General features: G+C 36.9%; 1 protein-coding gene across 9 annotated transcripts in view; it reads right to left on the bottom strand.

Annotated features, from left to right (window-relative positions):
- SOX6 (SRY-box transcription factor 6) overlaps positions 1–19980 on the bottom strand; it is a 380365-nt gene that overhangs the window by 320052 nt on the left and 40333 nt on the right. For 8 of the 9 annotated variants that reach the window (XM_068944941.1, XM_068944948.1, XM_068944953.1 and 5 more), the window contains exon 2: positions 2679–2749. The exons of the other annotated variant lie outside the window; for it this stretch is intronic. The gene's annotated coding sequence lies outside the window, so the exon portion shown is untranslated. The remainder of the gene's footprint in view (positions 1–2678; positions 2750–19980) is intronic. 9 annotated transcript variants of the gene reach the window in all.

Raw genomic sequence — 19980 nt, 5'->3', positions numbered from 1 at the left:
AAAACCCAAAGTTGTCTGAACTGGATGATCCAAGTAATTACATGTTACAGCAGAATGCATTTATGACAAAACTTTCAAAAATTTGGGGAAAAAGTTATTATAGCCCCTGGTTGAAATAGCTTTGGTATAGACCTATAGAAGTATTTAGCTGATCTTGCTGTATTTCTGTACGAAAATATGTACAGTTACAAAGATGAATCTCCCTAGTGTTGATCTACACTCCTTCCCTTTGGAGTATAGATCAAACAAACATGCTATAAAACATGCCCAAATATTACAGCATAGGTATACGCTTCTCAAAAGCATTTTTAAACACTGCCTAGAATTGAATCTTTTCAAAACTCCTCACAGGTGCAAAACTTCTTGTCTTCCACAACAACCCTCAAAGCGTCCATCTTACGTGGTAGCATTTGCTCAAGGCCTATTTGTTCATCCTCACATCCTGCTACTGCTCTGATCAGCCTCCACCAGCACCTCGCATGAACAAGTATTTGCAGAAATCAAGCCTTTAATTTGTAAGATACTTGAGGTAACAACCTGCCCTATTAGTCTACAATGCACAGTGAGAACTTATGACACCATACATGTTACTGTTACCGCACACTAAGGGCCTGTGTCAACTGAACTGATGTATACTACCTTCAGAACATGTGCAAGTTCAGAGAGGTAAAATGGAGATGATTTAAGAATATCTAAACCTGTATTAATATAGAATGTATACTTCAATACGGTTTTCAGTATCTGAGGAGACACTGGGCTGTATCAAGTCAGTTGTACATCCTACTTTTTATTTTCAGTTGATTTGAGTTTAGGGTTTGGATTTATTCCTAGATTTATAACGGTAAATATTAAAAGAAGTCCTCTAAGCAAAGAGCAAGGACAGTCAGCAGTAGTGTTAGCTTCTCCAGAAATTAGTGTCAGTGTGACTGAACTCTTGCAGAGAATAGCTATAAAAGACTAGATTGTAGTTCATTTTGTATAGTCAGTGTGTAGAGTCACTTACTGGGCTTCTTTCGCAAGACTGCTGAACCATGTTCTAGTTCTCATCGCCACAATACTGTAAAGTGCCTTAACTGTACTAACAACTTATTCTGCAAAAGCCGATGTAGAGCTGTGTGATAACAACAGTCGATGCTTCTCATTGAAGTGCTTTATAGTATATCTATTTGATCAACCTAACCATGAACACTGCTTTCAAAGAATACTATATGTCAATATTTGTTTAGCACAGCTTTCTGTCACTGTCCACCTAGATGGGCAGGACCCAGATCAGGAGTCCATAATACAATTACTAAAGAATTTTGTAAGGTCTTGAAATTGCTATTTCCATCATAGATCAGAAAACTAAGGCATAGAAAGCCTAAGTGACTGATTCATAAAACAGTGCAGTGGTAAAGCACTGTTAAAAGAAAAGCCAGAAAAAGTTACAACAAATTCCTCACCATCGGTTCAGCAATCAGCCCATAACTTTACATTGCCATCTGAAAAATATTTTTCAAAGGTAATGCTGCTTTAAAATTAGTTCTCTTTTAAAATTATTTGCTATATTAGATATTGTTGTTAAAAATTATTTTTAACAATATTTTCTATAAATATGACTGACAGCGTTTACTAAAAAGAAACAAATGCCTACTGATCTGTAAATGAAGGAAACTGCAAATATAATAGTAAAACCATATATGCAATTAAACATTTGTAAAGAGGAAGGGTTAGCACAAATTGAACACATTTCCATGTGGAGAGGAGAAACAGCTGATGATTACAGTTTTGTGAACTTTTCCCCCGCAAATGATTGAATAAATATTTATTCATAAACTATATTTGTGAATTAAGAGAACAGGCTGTATAGATTGGTTTCGTTTAAACTACATCATGCAGAAGGTACTGCAATAATTTAGACCATGCCAAGCCTAAGCCCCAATAGATTTTCCTTATTAGATTTGAATAAAGCTGAAGACTATCCAAAACAGCAATTCTGAAAGCTTTCTGCCCATTGCATGCATGACTATCTTCCTCACAGATCCTCTCCTCTAACCATCCCTTTCTCAGAGCCCTTCTGCATAGGCCTGGTCCCATTTGCTTTATCTGAACTTGTGCATATGCTGAAGTATATTCTTAGGTCATGGCCTAAATGACTAGAGCCTCAGTCATTTTGCTACAACCATAAAGGTCAGCTTCCTCCGGGATAAATATAAACACATTCCCAGTTCAGCAAACAGTGGTCGTCCTAGCATTTCCTCAATAAACTCAAGTAGCATTTCCTCTAAAAGTCCTGTCAGTCTTGAATCACAGCCCCAAATCACTTCTAGACACAATTTTCGTCACAACAGCAAGAGGCAGTGCTATCAGCAACAGACTTATCGCTTGATATGCTACAGAATTGTAGCACTATTCTCTCATTATTAGGAAAACCAAAGGAAAGCTTGAAAAAGCTTAAAATAACAGGGATATTAACTGCTAATTCAAGTATCTATAGCCCCCTGAATAACGAAAGTATAAGTTCATAGCTAAAAAAAAAACCTAAAAAACAAAAGTTTAAGTAGTTGGTACATTTCTTAATAACAGAATATTCTAAAAATGTTATATTACATTGGCATTTAAAAATAGTTTCTACATTTTATGTTTAAACATTTTTACAAAGAAGTACACAATAGGAAGATTAATCAACACATACTTACAAATACACAAGAAAATCAGACCCAGCTCCCAGAAATCACTGGTAAGTTGCTTTTGAATTCATGAAACTGACCTGAAAATGCAGACGAAAAGAAAAGTTAAAGCAAAGCATAAAACTGATAAATTTTACTTTATTATTACTATAAATAGTTGCAATTTTTAACCACAAACTAAATAAAACTGCAAAGAGCACTGTTGTCACTCTTTCAGTCAATTAAATTACACAGAATTTGTTTCCAGGAAGCCAACACCAGGAGAAACAACTATTTCATTGTTCTGCATCTCACACCATAGCAACCCAGTCCATTATGGTTTCTAAGAACTGTCATAAATACATGCATGGTTATCTTTTAATAAGGAAAATAGCTACGAGGCTTGCTTTGTTTAAATGCTATGGAACATTCATTCCTTTTTAAAAGTATTTTGTTAACAGTATTTTGCCTCTTAACTGGTTTAAAACAACACTGTTCAGGTGTGCTTAACTGGAACCCATCTAAGGCAAAAATCATACAGAGAAACAGACTAACAATTTTGTTCTCCTATGGTCTAGATCCCGATTAGAAGCTTAGTCTAAGTACAATGCGTTCACTATACGGCATGATTAAATACAACATTCTTTTTGCTGCATACCCCTCAGTTCTAGCTGGAAAGGTAACAGATGCAACTCAAACCCACAGAGCTTGCCTTATAAAATTCTTTAACTAGCACAATGACTCACTTTATGCCTCTAAATATCCATGGTTTCCTCTCTCCAGAACCCCCATGCATTAGAAGGTAGCTCAGTAGTTTATTTTTATTGTTTGGTCTACATACAGCACATTTTTAGTTCTTATGAAAACAAAGAAACTTTGTTGCGTAGCCCTTGTTTTCTTTCCAAAATGTGAGGATGGATATGGGTAACATTAAACTGAAAATAGTAATGGAGCCTGGGCAACTAGTTTAGGTCAAAACCTTTTTGTTCTCCGGGAGCTATCTGATTAATTTGCAGTTCATAAAACAGTGGGTGTAAGCTTAGTTTAAAAACATGTAACTATATTTAAGATGAAATCATCATTTTTGTTAGCCTCCGGTAATCTTTAAGAAACACCTTCCCACAACATTGCTGTATCCTAAAGTGCACCAGCCAGTACTGCACATTGCCTAGAGACAAGGAGAGAATACCACACTTATCTTGATGTAGAATATCCTCCTTATTTCATACACCCACCCTGAAGTGCATTTTATGCATTCCAACCAAGCCCTCCCCCATCCTGAAAGTACACATTTAATTGTGTCTTCTCTCCTGTAATACCAATAGAAAGTCAACTAATCTCATTTGCTGTATCAATGCAGTGTTATTACATATTTTAAAAGCAAGTCTGAATCTCATTATCAGCTGATTTATGCCATTAGTGTGCTTTGGAGCCACCAATTAAGCAAGGACAGTAGTTCATAAGGTCACAGTTAATTAATCTGAAAGAGTAGAAATACACTTTAAAGCACACCACCTCATGTAGAGAATTTAGGAACAAAGCACCAAGCCTTTATGCTGGGCAAGCCATTAGGGGTAAAGGCTAAATATACAAAATTTGAAATTTAGCCACAACACTCTGCTAATATTTAATCTATTGGGAACAACTTTAGTTAGATTAAAAAAACCTGCAGAATAGTATGTATGTGACACCTTGCTGGTAAGGGCAGCAATGCAGGCGAGAAGACAGAACAGGACTAACCATGCCCAGCGATCCTGAGGCTTGCTGTTCAGAAAGCACCTCCGAACTGGGAATGAGCTGCTGCCTTCCCCGTTATGCAGCAAGGGAGGTGAAGGAAAAAGAAGAGAAAGAACCCCCAAAGCCTGTCCAACCTATTCAAAATGGCGAGGCTGTTATATTTAGTACATCATACAAAATAATCAGAAAATGACTTTTCCCTTAAACTCATGCTTCCTCAGTTAATTTAATAAAATAGCGCATTATATATAGTGCATTCAAAGGAAATCAACTAAATGCTCAGTAGCGACTGCAATAGTCTGCCAACACAACCGAAGTGCAAGTAACATGGGGAAAACGCTCCGATCTACCAGAAATTGTTATTCATAGTGCAAATTCAAACATGAAGTTCCTGGGGTTTATATGGAAGAAAATGATATCCTTTCTTACCAGCTTGACTCATTTTCCCTTGCACAGTTGCTGGCTCAAAAGACAGACAAAATAGCTAAGACTAAAAAAACCCTCATGATCTAATTAAATGAAGTAGTTGCCAACTGTATCCTTCTTTTTTATATATGTCGTCCCATATTGCATGAATGAGCTCTGTATAACTTTTCTTTTAGTTTTCCGAGTAACTTTTTGCCTAAAAAAAACCAAACTGTTTTCTTTTCCATGAAAAAGCCCGCTCTCCATCATCAAACACTAACACCACAAGTTTAACAGAAATTTTCTATCAAGTGCATCTTACACAAATTATAAAAGTAAAATAGTAAAATTATTTTTAAAAAAGAAAAAAAAAAGAACAATTCTACAAAGGTCAGTTATTGTGCCATGCTGATTTTATACCTGTCCCTTTGATCAATAAACGACTTGCATCATGTTTTAAAGGCATTTGGGGGGCAGCCCCCACTGATGCTGAGAGGTAAGACCCAACCCTTTTAGGAGTCTGGTCTTTATTCTGTTAGCTTAAACCATTTATGTTTTCACTGTAGATGACTCAGGTTCAACTCCAAGTGGCTACAAAGACAAGTAGCTGTGGCACAAACATACGCAAGAATGAAGTTTTCTTTCTTTTGTTGATTTTTGACTGGTACAAGCCCCCCCAGTATCTTTACTCAGATAGATATTTTACAGCCAGAATGCTCTCAAAACCAGTTTCTGAGGTATTTTAGATGCTTGTTTGGAAAGCATCTAGCACACTTATCAAAGACTGGCTCTCCCACTGTGAAAGGTGAAGCTATAAGAACAATCTGCACTTTGATTTCACGTGCCTTCCCCAAAAGGTGCTGCATACTTAAATCGCAGCATAGCATGAACCAAACCAAAGAGGTTATGTTTTCTTCTTACTGTACTATAGTTGACTCACTGTTCTACTGTGCTGTTAAAACACTTAAGCTTTCAGCAGCAGAGGAGAGGCATGGTGTAAAGGCCTAGATCTGTGTCCCAGTAATTCCAGTGCTGTGGTACTGACTGACACTCCAGGCTACAGGCTGAAGCACGGCTGGGATGCAGGGGAAGTGAGGCAAGAGCAGATGCAATTTAGCAGATCTAGAGGAACTTACTGGCTATACTTCTGCAATACTTGCTGTTGAAAACACCCTCAGGGAACACACCAGGAACTCCCAAGACTTGGAAAGTGAAAAAAAATCAAGTAACACACACTGTCATTACCACACCATGAAAAGAAGAAATCACACTAAGAGAGATTTTCAGAAGGACAGGAGTTCAAGATAGGATTTTCAAAAGGACATAAGAATTGAAGGAACCAGCATTCAATGAAAATCACTAAAGGCTGAGTATCTCCTCTTGTTTGCCTTTGAAAATCCCGGTCTATAAGCCAGAAAAATGAGTACATTTTAAATGAAAAGTTTTACTAAAAAGCAAACAGCAGTTTGGGGTGTCAGGTAAGATGAATGAAGACCAAGGTCACTTCAGCAAACACCAAAAAGCAACTGGCCTAGCTTGAAAGCAGTATTATTAACCTGAGCCATCTCTCACTGCCTTGAGAAAGGAAAACGTGCAATCATCCAACAGTTTCACAGACTCCTTCAAAACAATTCCCTTTTCAAAAAGAGGGCTTTGTCTTGCAAAAGTATACCGACTGGAAGAGAATCCTGGCCATATAACAGGTTACATAAATCAGTAAATGACTGCAGGATCACATATGCTGTAACTGTTACGAATCAAAGAAACTGCCATAAATAGCAGAATGTATTTATTTATACAGTCACTTATAAAATAGTCCTCTTTTCTCCCAAACACTGTCAGCTCTAATAATTCCAAAAGAGTTTAGTATGTACAACATAAGATTTCACCACTTGTGGAAAGCAGAAAAAAAATACTCATTTTATAAAAGGTTTCATTAAAAGACTGATTCTTCTAAGACACAGCCTCTACAGGTAGTCCGTATTTTCTGTGCGCAGTCATCAGTGAGCATGAAGGAAGACTGTGAGTAAAAAATGGAAGCAGTTATTTAGTGAAAAGCATGGTATCATGTTATATCATTTAAGAATGTGGCCTATCATTGTGGGCTGCTGGGACTAAAATATGTACCATTCAACAACTGTTAAAAACCTATTCTCAGAATTATAGCCTGATGTGAAATGAGAAGAAGGAATATACAAGAGTGAAGTTACACACTGAGGGCCTGATTCACATAGCAATTTCACACCCTGAATGTGCAAAATTGCACAATTAAAACAACATTAATGACCTGTAAGCCCATAACCACAATCATAAAAATGAAGGGGGCGGAAGGTTGATTATGATGAGATCCTTTGAGTTGGATTTCTAAAAATCATACTTAATTAAGGTAAAGGGCATAGCTTCAAGACGATTCAATGAAGAACGGTCTACTTAAACATGGACAACTCTTCACAGACAATCATTTTGAAACAGGAAAGTAAACACAGTAATTAACCACTATTCACAAGACTTTCTAGAAAAAAACATGAGGGAATTCCCCTTTTGTGTCACTCCTCTTCAACGCCCCAGGACGGTATTTTACTGCCTTTGCTGGCTTGTTCTTAAATTGTTTACTCTCCTTGGTTCCATACATTAGCAAAAAAAGGGTTGTTTACCTAATGCTTTTCATTGTAGAATAGTCCCTCTGCAATGATACTCATTTGGATTTTTGTGTTCTGTAACTGAGATCTCGGCCAAATGGTCTATCAGAGGAGGAATCAAAGTATACCGCCTGTTACACAACTGATCATTTTAAAACACGTGTTGTATCACGCTGAGGTAAGAACAATGTGGTGAATATGATGTAAACATTGGTCTCCAGGGCTCTGCCCTCAGTCTCTTGCTTTGCTACAGGTTTGCTGCACAACCTTCAGCAAAAGAAGTTTCTTTGTGCCTCTTAATTCCTCACTCACAAAAAGAAGGTACTATTTCTCCCATTACAGTGTTTCTTTACAATTTTACATGTCAGAACCTGGGATGTCATTATTACAGGAACGGGGCTCAAAATACCTAAAATAGGATACATCTCCACAGAGTTCTGGAGGGAGATGTGAGCTCACTCTGCCCACACTCGGAGATGACTGGCCACAAACCCACTCTAATCCAGTTTAGCTACGGTTAGCACTTACGTAACTACATGACTTCTAGTTTAGAGCAACCTCACATCTGCCTACAAAAAGCATGTAGACATAGACATACAATAGATGGTGTTTCTGTGAACCACTTAGGAAAACAAAACAAAATAAAAAGGAATCCCATAAGCACCACCACTTCTGCCAAACACCGCTGTGTGGCTCACAAGACAGTCTTCTATTGCCTATCACAAAATGCTATGACTTGGTAGTGGCACATGATCTTGCAGCTTTACATTATATAACCGATTATAACAGTTCATTATGATCTCTTTTGTAAAGGCACATGCATTTGCAAAAGACACATTGTGTCTTCAAAAGACAGTTCATGAAGGTTTCTCTGCTGTGTGCCTCTGTAACTATAAAGCATCTAATCTCTGCAACACCTAAGTACAGAATACAAAATTAAGGTCTTTTGGCTGTATCACTTCATAACCATCAGGTTAAGACTAAAAGGATTTTGATTAAGAAAAAAAAAAAGTATTGCACATGTCCAACAACTGATTTAAATGCATTATTATACCTGCCACTTCAAAATACACTTGAAACACCAAAAATGTGTAATTCACAGTGCGGATGAAAGAAATACATACTTATTCTTTTACATAAAAAGGAAGGGGGCTAGCATTCCAGATCTGATAAGCTCTGTACTCCTACTTTCAAGCAGATAAGAACCACAAGACACATCACACGACTTGGAAGGCTGAAGGGAGAGGAGGCTCTCCAGTTTTAACTCATTGGTCAGAGATAGCAAAAAGCCTCCCCAGTGGCCCAGAGTAGGCTGGTAAGTGCTGCTGGCTCCCTGCTCCCACTTCAAGGGCTTCAGATTTCCCAGCAGTTCCTGTAGCAGCCCACTGCCACTCACGTGATGTAGGTCTGACCCAGAAACCATTTCTGAGCTCCTTGTGAGCTACATGCCATTTTAATAGCCACAAGCTGGGTCATTCCTAATCAATATGATTAAATTAAAGGAAACAGAGAAAGCGTTCAAAACTGGTACGTTTCTGTAGTGTTCGCATGTACAGATCCATGTACTGAAGGCAATACAAGACAAATTAAGGCCAGAATGAAACGTTACAGCATTACAAACCCTGAGAACTGTGACTGGTGTTCCAGATACCAGATACCCTTCACTATGTGGTACTGCTGTAAGGATATATCAAATACAGGGAGAGTTTTACAGCAAACACACACTCTATCTGGAAAGTTATTCTATGCTCTAGAGAAGCAGCAGTATGTAGAGGACATGCCTTCAAACTGCTATCCAGGGACAATCTCCAGAGACTCATATTTGTCACAACTGTTGAAGTCAACCATACAAAGATGATTAGGGCACTGGAGCATCTCTCCTCTGAAGAAAGGCTGAGAGAAGACTGCGGGGGGATCTGATCAATGTGTACAAGTATCTGAAGGGAGAGTGTCAAGAGGATGGGGCCAGACTCTTCTCCGTGGTGCCCAGCGACAGGACGAGAGGCAACGCACACAAGCTGCAACACAGGAAGCTCCGTCTGAATATGAGGAAATACTTCTTGCCTGTGAGGGTGACAGAGCACTGGAGGAGGTTGTGCAGGGAGGTTGTGGAGTCTCTGTCCTTGGAGACGTTCAAAAGCCGTCTGGACCCGATCCTGGGCCTGGGCAACATGCTCTAGGTGACCCTGCTTGAGCAGGAGGGTCAGACTAGATGATCTCCAGAGGTCCCTTCCAACCTCAACCGTTCTGTGATTCTGTGAAAGACCCGTATTGCAGCTCTGGCATTGACCTATATTGTACCACTTGGCAAATTTTTTCTCATCTCTCTCTTCCTGCTTTAAATGTACTTTCTCTGTTTGGAATGATAGCTTTTTAACTTCTTACTATGTCTGTACAGGGAGTTATAACACCATAATAGAGCCTCAGGGCACTACTGTAATACAGTCTCAAGGGGGGGGGGGTCCTCTGGATGCAACTGTAACACAAAATAGTAACAATGATTTTGTTTATTATATAATATTATACTTATGTAAAAGCGTATTATAGAAGAAGAAGAAGAAAGAACCTATACTAGGAGTTGTTAGCCTACTGCATTAATTTTTTTTCCTGACAAACTGTATTAAAATTAACAATACTCCTTGTAGTTTTTTGCTTCCTTATCTTTTGAATATATACACCTTACGTCAGGTTCTCTACTGTTTCACATTGAGAACGATGTTTAAAGTAGATTTACTGAAGAACTGGCGTACTTAAGTAAAATGGGTGCCTTCTTCCACTTCAGTCATGTGACAGAAATTGACATTATAAAGACCATAAAATTTTATTCAAACCTGTAATTAAGCATGCAGTTAAGTCTCTTTAATGAGCTTTATGAGCTCAGGACTGGACTAAATTGAAATTCAATTACACAGCACTATGGAATTTCATTGATTTGCCTCAATATCAAATCAACTATCTATATTAAAGGACACCTATTCATTTTACTTCAAATTTTTTATCTCCAATTTCCGACCTTCTCTGAGCAAATAAACGGTCTCTTTGGAAAGAAAAAGAAAGGCAAATTCACTAATGGTGTTTTCCTTGCTAGACAAAGCATCAAGAATTATGTAGAGTTGTGATCAGTTTAATAAAATGGGAGGCTATGATTACTGTATATTACTGTTCAAATTCTGAAGTTTTTTTCATACAGAATATGAGAAGGGTTTAGGACACATCTTCACCAGGTTTTTTCACTAGACCTTGACCTGTATACCTACTAAATTGTCCTTGTGCTACATTTGAGATATGCAAACTCCTAGGCACAATTTTTTAAAGCCTAATACCTACATACACGTAAGCAGAGCTCAAAATAGTAAAAAGAAAATTCTTAAACAGGATAACAAAGCCTCTAGGGAAGAGAGCGCTATGTAAAAATAAGTGTTAATTGGGAAAGCACACTTCTTACCATTTTTTAATCATTGTTTCCAACAGCTGTAAATGGTAAGATAGCTGAAACGTCTAGCTGGTGTTCTAGTGATATCAATGATAACACCAGTGCATGGGAACACATTACCTTACTTAAAATTCCAGCATATATATTTGTACCATATAGGACTTAGCCCTGCAAATCCCCTTAAATACTGGAGATTCTTCCTGCCACAACTGCGGAGCACTACACAGCAAAAAAATAAAGATCACTGGTTTCAATAAAAAATAACAAAAAATGTGCCCATACCTTCAGAGGAATTGAATGTAAGCAGGCTGTGAGCCAACTGGCCAGCAGCTAAGTCAGCTGTGCACAGACTCAATTTTTTTTCTTTTCCAACTGGTCTATTTTGTAACATTACGATAAAAATGTGCCATTTACTCCATTGAAACTAGTGTTAAACCAGACGTAACATGGGGGTTCTATGTTGGAGAGTACCATATTACTGAGGCTCAAAGCTAGTTAAGATGTAGGACATAAAAATCAATTAGAAGGCCTTAAAAACGCTTGCCTTCAGGTCTAACTTCCCTGGATTCCCTGGGGCACAAAACCTCCTTACTACATAGCTTGTTTTTTCCTGAGACATAATAATTATAGCTTAAGTCTTTCTAAAAAAATAAACGAGAGATCTCAGATACTAACTTCCCTTCTCAGCTCCGATTTTTGAAACTTGCATCTCCTGATATCATAACCAGAGAAAAGGAGGTCCATGCGCTCTCATTTTAATTCAACTTTAGAAAGATCATAAGTAAATAAAACTTCTTTCTTCCAGGATTTGTTCAGTTGACTAGAAACCTATCTTACATACACGTCCTCAGTCAGAAAACGATTCCCCATGTATGTGGCACGGAGAGCTATTAGCAAGGATATGGCTTTGTATCTTGCCCGAAGAGCCATTTTATTTGCAATTATTTACAGCAGTCAGTCCTGAAGACAAATAATTCTCATATGCTCAATAAATAAATCCCAGGAAAAAGGAGGGGAAAAAAAAAAAAAAAGCTGATCTCACCAAGCCCTCAAAATAAAAACTTTTCAGTCCCCTTTCAGTCTCGCCTACCATATGACTATTTCATTAGGTTAAAAAAAAAAAAAAAAACAAGCAAAAAATTACATTTAACTAGGGAAAGTATACATCTTAAAATAAAATTTGCCTTCAAAGGTTAAGATATGCGTTTGGTAAGAATTCAAGCTTTGGAAACTTAACCAGGTGAAGCCTTGGTATCTTCTGAATGTTACTTGTGACAGCTCTGTCAAAATCATCGCTTTTCTTGTTGCCTGTCATCTAAAGATTTGGATTTCCTGCTTTTTCCTCAGCATTACAAGATCTGCACGATACTTTTAAACAAGAATTGAAACACATTCACCTTAGTTTGAAATCCTTGCAGGCAATACTGCCCATCAAACCAATGATACAACTGCTCCTAGCTACCATTTATGCTAAGCCCAGCCACTAAGAAATAAGCAGGTTAAAATGCTAGAACACTACTTTCTATCAGCTCCTACAAATCAGTCCTATGTTCACAGTCTGATTTTTGTAGCGCGTTCAGAGATTACAAGTTAGTAAATTGCTGATCATCAAGTCTTATTGACTTCGCTTGGATCCAGAGATGCCCTACACTTTACCACAGAAGGTCCACAACTACAATTTTAAATTCAAGTGTGGGGGATGGGTGTTCTGTGTTTTACGTGCTGAAAGCAATTTGGGGAACAATTTCTTAGCTTATTTAGGTAGTCATACAAAACCATATCTCCAGGCGTTTACTAGCATTGCCGAGTATCTGTGAGCCTCAGGCTATCTGCACCTGTCCTCAGCGTGATACTGACAGCCAGCCGTGCAAAGCTGACAGCTAGAGGGGGTGGCTACTGGGTGCTTTGCATACGATATTTCAGAAATGAAAATGGAACACTGATCTACAAAAAAAAAAAAAAAACAAAAAGTTCACATTAATCTGGATAGTAAACCTAAAAGTTTCACTAAATTAACTCATCAGCCTGACAAGTCTCATAAAAAGATCTTATCACTGCTTTAACTAAACAAAAGAAAATGAAGGAGGAAAGAAAGGTAAATAGGGAACAACTTGTATTTCTCTAAAAAGAAAGTTCTTAAAGAAGCGCTTCAAATACGTTTCTGTCTTGTGCTAAATGAAGCAGATATTGCTGTGGAATTTTAGGGTGTCGTTTTTTTCTGTTTTCTTTTTAACGAGCACCAACAACATCCATGAGAAATCATTAGTGCACAAGTTATAACTACTCCCAGGCAACTATCAAGCATGTAACTTTTTTTTTCTTTTTCATAAAATATTCTACTTCCTCTATTTTACTTTAACTGGGTATACTTTCCTCCTTTGAGCTAGAGATATCTAGCAGGTGACCCTGCCCTTTTTTTCTGGCATACGCACCCTTCAGAACGCCGTGCAGACTTAACTACTTGTGTATAAGAACAAAATTTTTCAGAAAAATCAAGGAACAAGAAAAGGTTTAAATTCCTAGTCAATACACTCTCAAGAAACAAAATCATATTCTTAGATGTTTCCCATTTGACAGAGTTTTTTATCCTTATTCGGAGTTTTTTATCCTTATTTTACAGTTTCTTTAATTAAGAAAGAGAAGAATGTTAATAGTTCTAAAGGTTACTATTATAATTTCAATTATTTTATTGCTAACTATCCCTTGCTTCCAAATAATTTAATCTTTTGCTTTGTTTGCAACTAATTGCATTAGGGTGCTACTACCGGTTTCAGCTCTGTTCAAGATCCCATTGTTCTGAATGCTGTCTAAATTGCCATCAAGGGTCTTAAGAGTTTACAATTATAGGAGGAGATGCATTTTGAAAATGTCTATAGACATACTATCCAACGTGAATAAAAACAGTCCCTAAAAGTAATATACCAAATCATGAGGACTCTCCTGATCTCACAGGAAGGCATGGCTATTTTGGAACACAGGGTTAAAACCTGGCTACGCTTGAATCATTGCAAAAGCACCACAATTTTAATGGATCTAGGATTTTGCTCTTCACTCTGTCACCAAAATGAGGTAATAAATGTCTTAGAAATTTTCAGAGCTTTGCTCGTGAAAATTTCAATACCTCATAATTCACCGCAAAGTCAGACACTACTATAATTAATCATCACAATCATATACTGCGCACCTATAGAACTTTTCCAGATGAAATTTTTAAGTAATTCACAAGAAAATGAGCATTTAAGGATCCTATAATTGGATGATATTTTCTTCTGTCCAAAGTGCCAACATAAAGTTTATGCAAAATTTAAGCCATATTTTGAGGATCTAAAAGGGAAATCAAGCAGTACATAGTCCTAATATTGACCCTCTGAACAGGGATGGTTTGTGCAATTGAGCAAAACCTTAACAGCAAGTCACCTCCTTGAAAATCAGAGAACGAGATTCTACTCAATATAACAGGGACAACAGAACCCCAATCTAACCATGTAGAGCTTTGCAAAAATCAGTAAACATTCTAGTAAAAGGTTTTAAAAGTCATAAGCCCACAAAAAATTTGTTACTCTAAGTAAGACGAATCCTCTCTGTAACCACACTGGCTCTGATTTTCAGATGAACTAATCATAAGTCGCTTAAATGCATGTATAAAAATTAAGAGATAATTAAACAAAAAAGTTTACAAAGTGGCTCACTGCCAACAAGAGAGTCTCCCATCAATCACATATGATACTCTTCTTGCTACCTCTCCCTACCTGGAGGAGCAGCTGCGCTCTGCAGCAAGTTCCAACAACCTTTAAAACCTGGCTCCCACAGACACAATAATATGGTCTGACAACATGACCTATAAGGTCCTCTTTTTTTGTGTTCACTGTTACATGGCAATATAATAGGCAGAATTCTCACATTTTATAAAACTCAATTTTAAGACAGAAAATAAATCTCTATTTTGGTTGAGTTATGGGAACTAAACAAACTGAATTCTCTCCTATAGTTATACTAGTCCAATCCCACAGAAGCCAAAGAACTTGCATGCTAAAAAAGTGGTGGCTAGGCTTGGCCTCATTATCTAAGCTATGCCTCATCCAAGCTCTATTTCAACAAGTCAAGCCTATTATCACACTACAGTCAATGGTGAAACTTTCACTGATCTCAATGACAGTAACTACCAGAGTTTCAGGCAAGGTAATACTATTCTTGTGTGAAAACCGGTGACCAACGCCATCTAAGATTCTCTACCATCACTAGGATTTCGCTGTTCATCAAATTATACAAATAATAATAAAAAAAAAAGAACAACAGGCAGTACACTTCATTCGAATACATACAAAGTCCTATACGATTATGGCACACAAACAACTGCTATGCAATTAGGGCCTGTCTGGAATGTATTAAAGAAAAAGTCAAATTTTAACATTTGTCATACTGTGATACATAAAATGTGATGTCTGTATGATCTGTTACTTAATGTTTGTGTTTCTCTACTCTCTAAATGTAGTCTGTCCAATTTACTTTAATGGGAAAATTTTCTACAAGAAAAGATCACATTTGAGCCATCTCTGATCACATGTGGAAAATAAATATCATGGTTATACCCCTGAACCCAAAATGCAGGGGATATTCCTATTGCAAAAGAACGGTGGACAACAAAAGTGATACATTAAGAGCATGATATGAAAACTTAACATGCCTGGAAAATATCAAATTGCTAAAACAAAATCAATATTGTTCATCATACAGCTTTTTTTCACTTTGGAAACATAATTTGGCACCCTTTCTATCAGGCTCAAGTATTCTCATTTTTAAATGTTCCTAAAGAGAAGCTACATGTATTTTATTCAACAACATGCAAAGTAATATATGGTTCTTTCTTGCCTGTGTCTGAAAATAACTTACCCACTCTGATTTAAAAAAAAAAAAAAAAAAAAAAAAAAGCATGCTGCTAGAGAGGTTGGTAATTAAGCCTTTGGAGTTTGCCATCCATTAAAACTTTGGTGATCCCATCCAAAGCACTTCATCATCAGAACCAGCTGGTGTTCTTTCTGCACAATTACCAAAATACAGAACACATTTTGACTTGGCACTTGCATTTTGTAGACACTTCAGTCATTCTATAAGCAACAAGGCAGCATCCTGCCAAAGTATGGCCTCAAAAGAAAATTTCAACACACCAGAATCTGACTTCTATCCTAGCAAGTCCTACCAGAACAAAAAGGAGTAGTTTGGCAAATATAATGCTGGCAAATCAGGTATTGTCTTCACCTTCATATACAAAATACCTCTTGCCAGTTTGCTTACTCCACAGTTCCTCTATACGTTGATGATTCTGAGACTTATCTAATGGATTAGGGGTAAAGTGAACTGTCTTAGTTTAACACTCAGTTTAAGATCTCTGGCTCTGAAATCAAGAGAAACTGTTAGAAGTACAAGGAGGCAAAAGCATTGCACAATAATACTCTAAAGAACAACAACATTGAGAGTATTTTGCATTAGATTCTCGCAATCCCTTTTTTCCTGTGCTTGCACATACATTATTAATGTATTAACCAGCACAGCTCCAAATACAGGAAATACTAAAAAAACAAAGGGAGAAGACAGGCATAGGGATCATACTTGAATAATGCTGGCCTTGTTTGTCCTGTTTTGGATCTTGGTTTTCAAGAAGATCTACATAAGAGAGGAGATGATGAGAACATGGAACATACTTCCAAGAGCACTACTAAGTTTTTCCTGCAGATTGCTTAAAATTCATTTTTATTAATTCACGTCAATAACATTTTTGGCAAAAGGTGAAAACTTCTACGCAATAATGATGTCTTCAGCTTTCTCAGGAAAGTGTAGATAATGAAGAAAAAAAACAGACAACTCAATTGAAGCTAACAACAAAAACCAAAAAAGGAACGTTAACCCATAATTCTCAAATCTACACATTCCAGTTACCTTTGGGAACTCTGAAGATAGATCTACATTTAATGACCCTAGCACCTACAAGCATCCTATATTCAAAGACACAAAACAATGTGAGCCTATGTGAACTCTCTGGAATATATTTTACATACTATCACAGGGGAAAAATATTGCTTCTCTCAAACATTTCTGCTTGCTGAATACACACAGAATCAGGCTGGTATCAAAGTGTGCCAACTGATCTGAAATTAGTTAAAATAAATTAAAAAATAATAGATACAAATTTTAAAAATAGTGCAGCATAGACAACCTATCCAAAATGAAAACAGAAGTTCCACAGCAAACAAACAAAACGATCCTACAAGGACAGGGATTTGCTGCCATCAGAGTTTTCATTGATATAAACTTGACTGACACAGTGAAAGAATTACAGATTAGATAATCATAGACATAGAGAAGCTGGATAAACTGTTACCAGAAAATTAGTAAGAGAGTTGTGTAAGAAACTTGGATAGAAATTAAACAAGCTTTTACTATAAGTAACTTTTACAAGGTTAGTCTCTGAAAACCCAATATTCTGTAGAAAACAAATCTAAAGAAATTTTATCAATGAGATACAAAGGAGAGACAGAATGAATATGTAATTGCACAAAAATATTTCTGCACAATAGTAAAAGGCAGTAGCACTAATAACAGCACTGCTGTTAGACAGACAAAATGTAATAGATGAGGAAGTAAACAAACATGTGACTACATAGAGTGCCATTCTCATTGGGTGACACTCCAAAGAGAATAAATCTCAACTGGTGGCAAAAACAAACTGCACAATATATCCTTACTTCTGTACAGGATCTCAGAGCAAATTCCCTAATATCAGAGACTCAAAAACCAACTATGACTTATTTCCCAGTCTTCTCCTTAATTTTATCATTATGGCTAACAATGTTGTAGCAAATAGCAAATTGTTATCTAGCCACGTTCTCATATTTTTTGAGTATCAGCATGACTTTCTTACGTGTCTGGCATCAAGTGAAAAGAAGGAAAGTATTTATAGGATAATCCGGTTAATATCACCTTATGAAAGTGTAACGGGGTGTCCTTGTTATTTCAATTAGTGTCATCACAATGACCTATAACACCACAATGTGATGATTTGACATCATCCCCAAAAGGAACAATCAAAGCACAGAAAAAGTATGAGAGAAATTATTCCATTTACACCTTAGAATCTTGAGTAACTGCTATAGCATCAGAAAATCTATTATAGGGAAAGACGATGGAGCCTTCAGGCCAGTGGAATTAGTATTTTGCTTTAAATTTCACAGCATCTAGAAAAGGCCAAACACGATGGAGCAGATTCACTAATGTGTTACTTTAACTTTATTATATGTTAACTTCACTGAAACAATGGTTCAGTTGACTACAAGACACGAAGTAATTAGTTCTACTGCATACGTTAAAAAACATTCTCACATCTTCATCTCATTCAAAAAAAAAATCACTGTATGCATTCTTCGTTGTCAGTCTTTTTTTTTTTAAATAAAACTAATTGTTTACCACTTACAAAAGTGGTCAATTCTGACATATTTTTGATGCAAATTCCAACCAATTACACAACATAGTAGCAGACCTAAATCCCTCTAGCACATCAAGCCTGTGTTGCCAGCTCTGACAAAGGGATAGTTTTTGCAAGGGCTACGAGCTAGTCATGAAGCCAGTGCACGGTTACTTCTACAACTGTGCTTTAATGAATGTGAGGAGAAGCTAGTGGATATAAACTGAAGCAGGATATATTCGCTGGCTCTATTGTTATCTATCCAAACTGGAGCAAGACCCAGTAGAGATTTCCCATGTCCTCCCCATGAAGAAATGTACGCATTTCTGTATGTTTTGGCCTTCACAACTGTGAATCAGAAAGCAGGATCAGCCCTGAAATAACTGCAGTCTGCTTTTCACAGAAACATAATTTTCTTGTTATGCCTTGCTACAGTTCTATATCTTGTAATGTTATTCTTGTAACATCCTAAAAATCTGCACCACATTTTTTGCTTCAGGATGAATTCTGCCTTCAGCTGCAAGTTAGGAGTTCCCACAGAAGCCACGGTGGTTACAAACTGCATACCAGGAAGAACAGAGCTCACACTTTGAGTTAATCATAGCCTATGTATTAACATACTTGGATAGTAATATAATACATGCAGTTTATGTTGTGATTGAAGAATTAAAAACTAATCATACGGAAAATTAGCCTATTCAAGAAATAACTGCCAGGTAAATTAGAATTAGAGCTGCATATGAACCATAGGATCCTTGCACTTGCATCAGTGAATTGGAAAAGCTTGGTCAACCTGCAAGGCCTAGGAATGGAAGCTGACATTTCAAAAGCGCCCCAAATCGCCTCTCCTTTAAACAATCAGAAAGATACTGCCATGTGAAGGCAAGGAATAGGGAAGGAGCAAAGAGGAAATGTGAAGGAAAGGGTAAGGAAATAAATCCTTAATGGCACAGCCCAGAAGGATAATCCTTTTCAGGAGTCTGGTTGCAAAACTATTCCATTCTGTTTAATTCTGAATGTATTTGAAGTTCTTCCTTGTCTAATAATGAATTATACTACAAAATTATATGAGAGAACACAATGTCTCTTCTAAGCCTCAAAAAAAAAAAAAACCACAGAAGTCTGCCTATAGCAGAATACATTTATCCTGTTTCAGGATGTCTTCTTCCACTTCCCATATATTTGTTAAGCAGCACTTCCATCACTGTCTGGCTGCAAAACATCTGTATTGCACTAAGCTATTTTTAACTAAACTCATATTTTCCTAAATTAGAACTGCAAGTCAATCACATGGTAAATTAATTTAGAATATCATCAATTGATCCATAAATGATCAGGTTACAGCAAACCATATCAGTCTTACCAAATTACTGCATTGATCATGCTCTGGCAACCAGGAATCTTTAGTTTATTTTTCTAGCTACTTGACTGAAACATTAGAATGAAATTTTCATTGGTTCTTTTGGTGAACAGGTTTCATCTTTTGATGAAACTAAGCTATGTCATTGATGACAGACTTTTTTGCAGTATTGTTTTGGTTAATAGACTATATAACTTTAAATCGTAAAACATGTTTTCACAAACACATACACGTATATCCACATTCACAACTAGCCAGATGCACACAAAATACTCCTGAATGAAAAGATACTCAAAAAATTA

This window comes from Struthio camelus, chromosome 5 (assembly GCF_040807025.1).
Source record: "Struthio camelus isolate bStrCam1 chromosome 5, bStrCam1.hap1, whole genome shotgun sequence".
Classification (NCBI taxonomy): domain Eukaryota; kingdom Metazoa; phylum Chordata; class Aves; order Struthioniformes; family Struthionidae; genus Struthio; species Struthio camelus.
The sequence above is the reverse complement of the archived record's forward strand: the minus strand, read 5'-3'. Positions and strand labels throughout refer to the sequence as shown.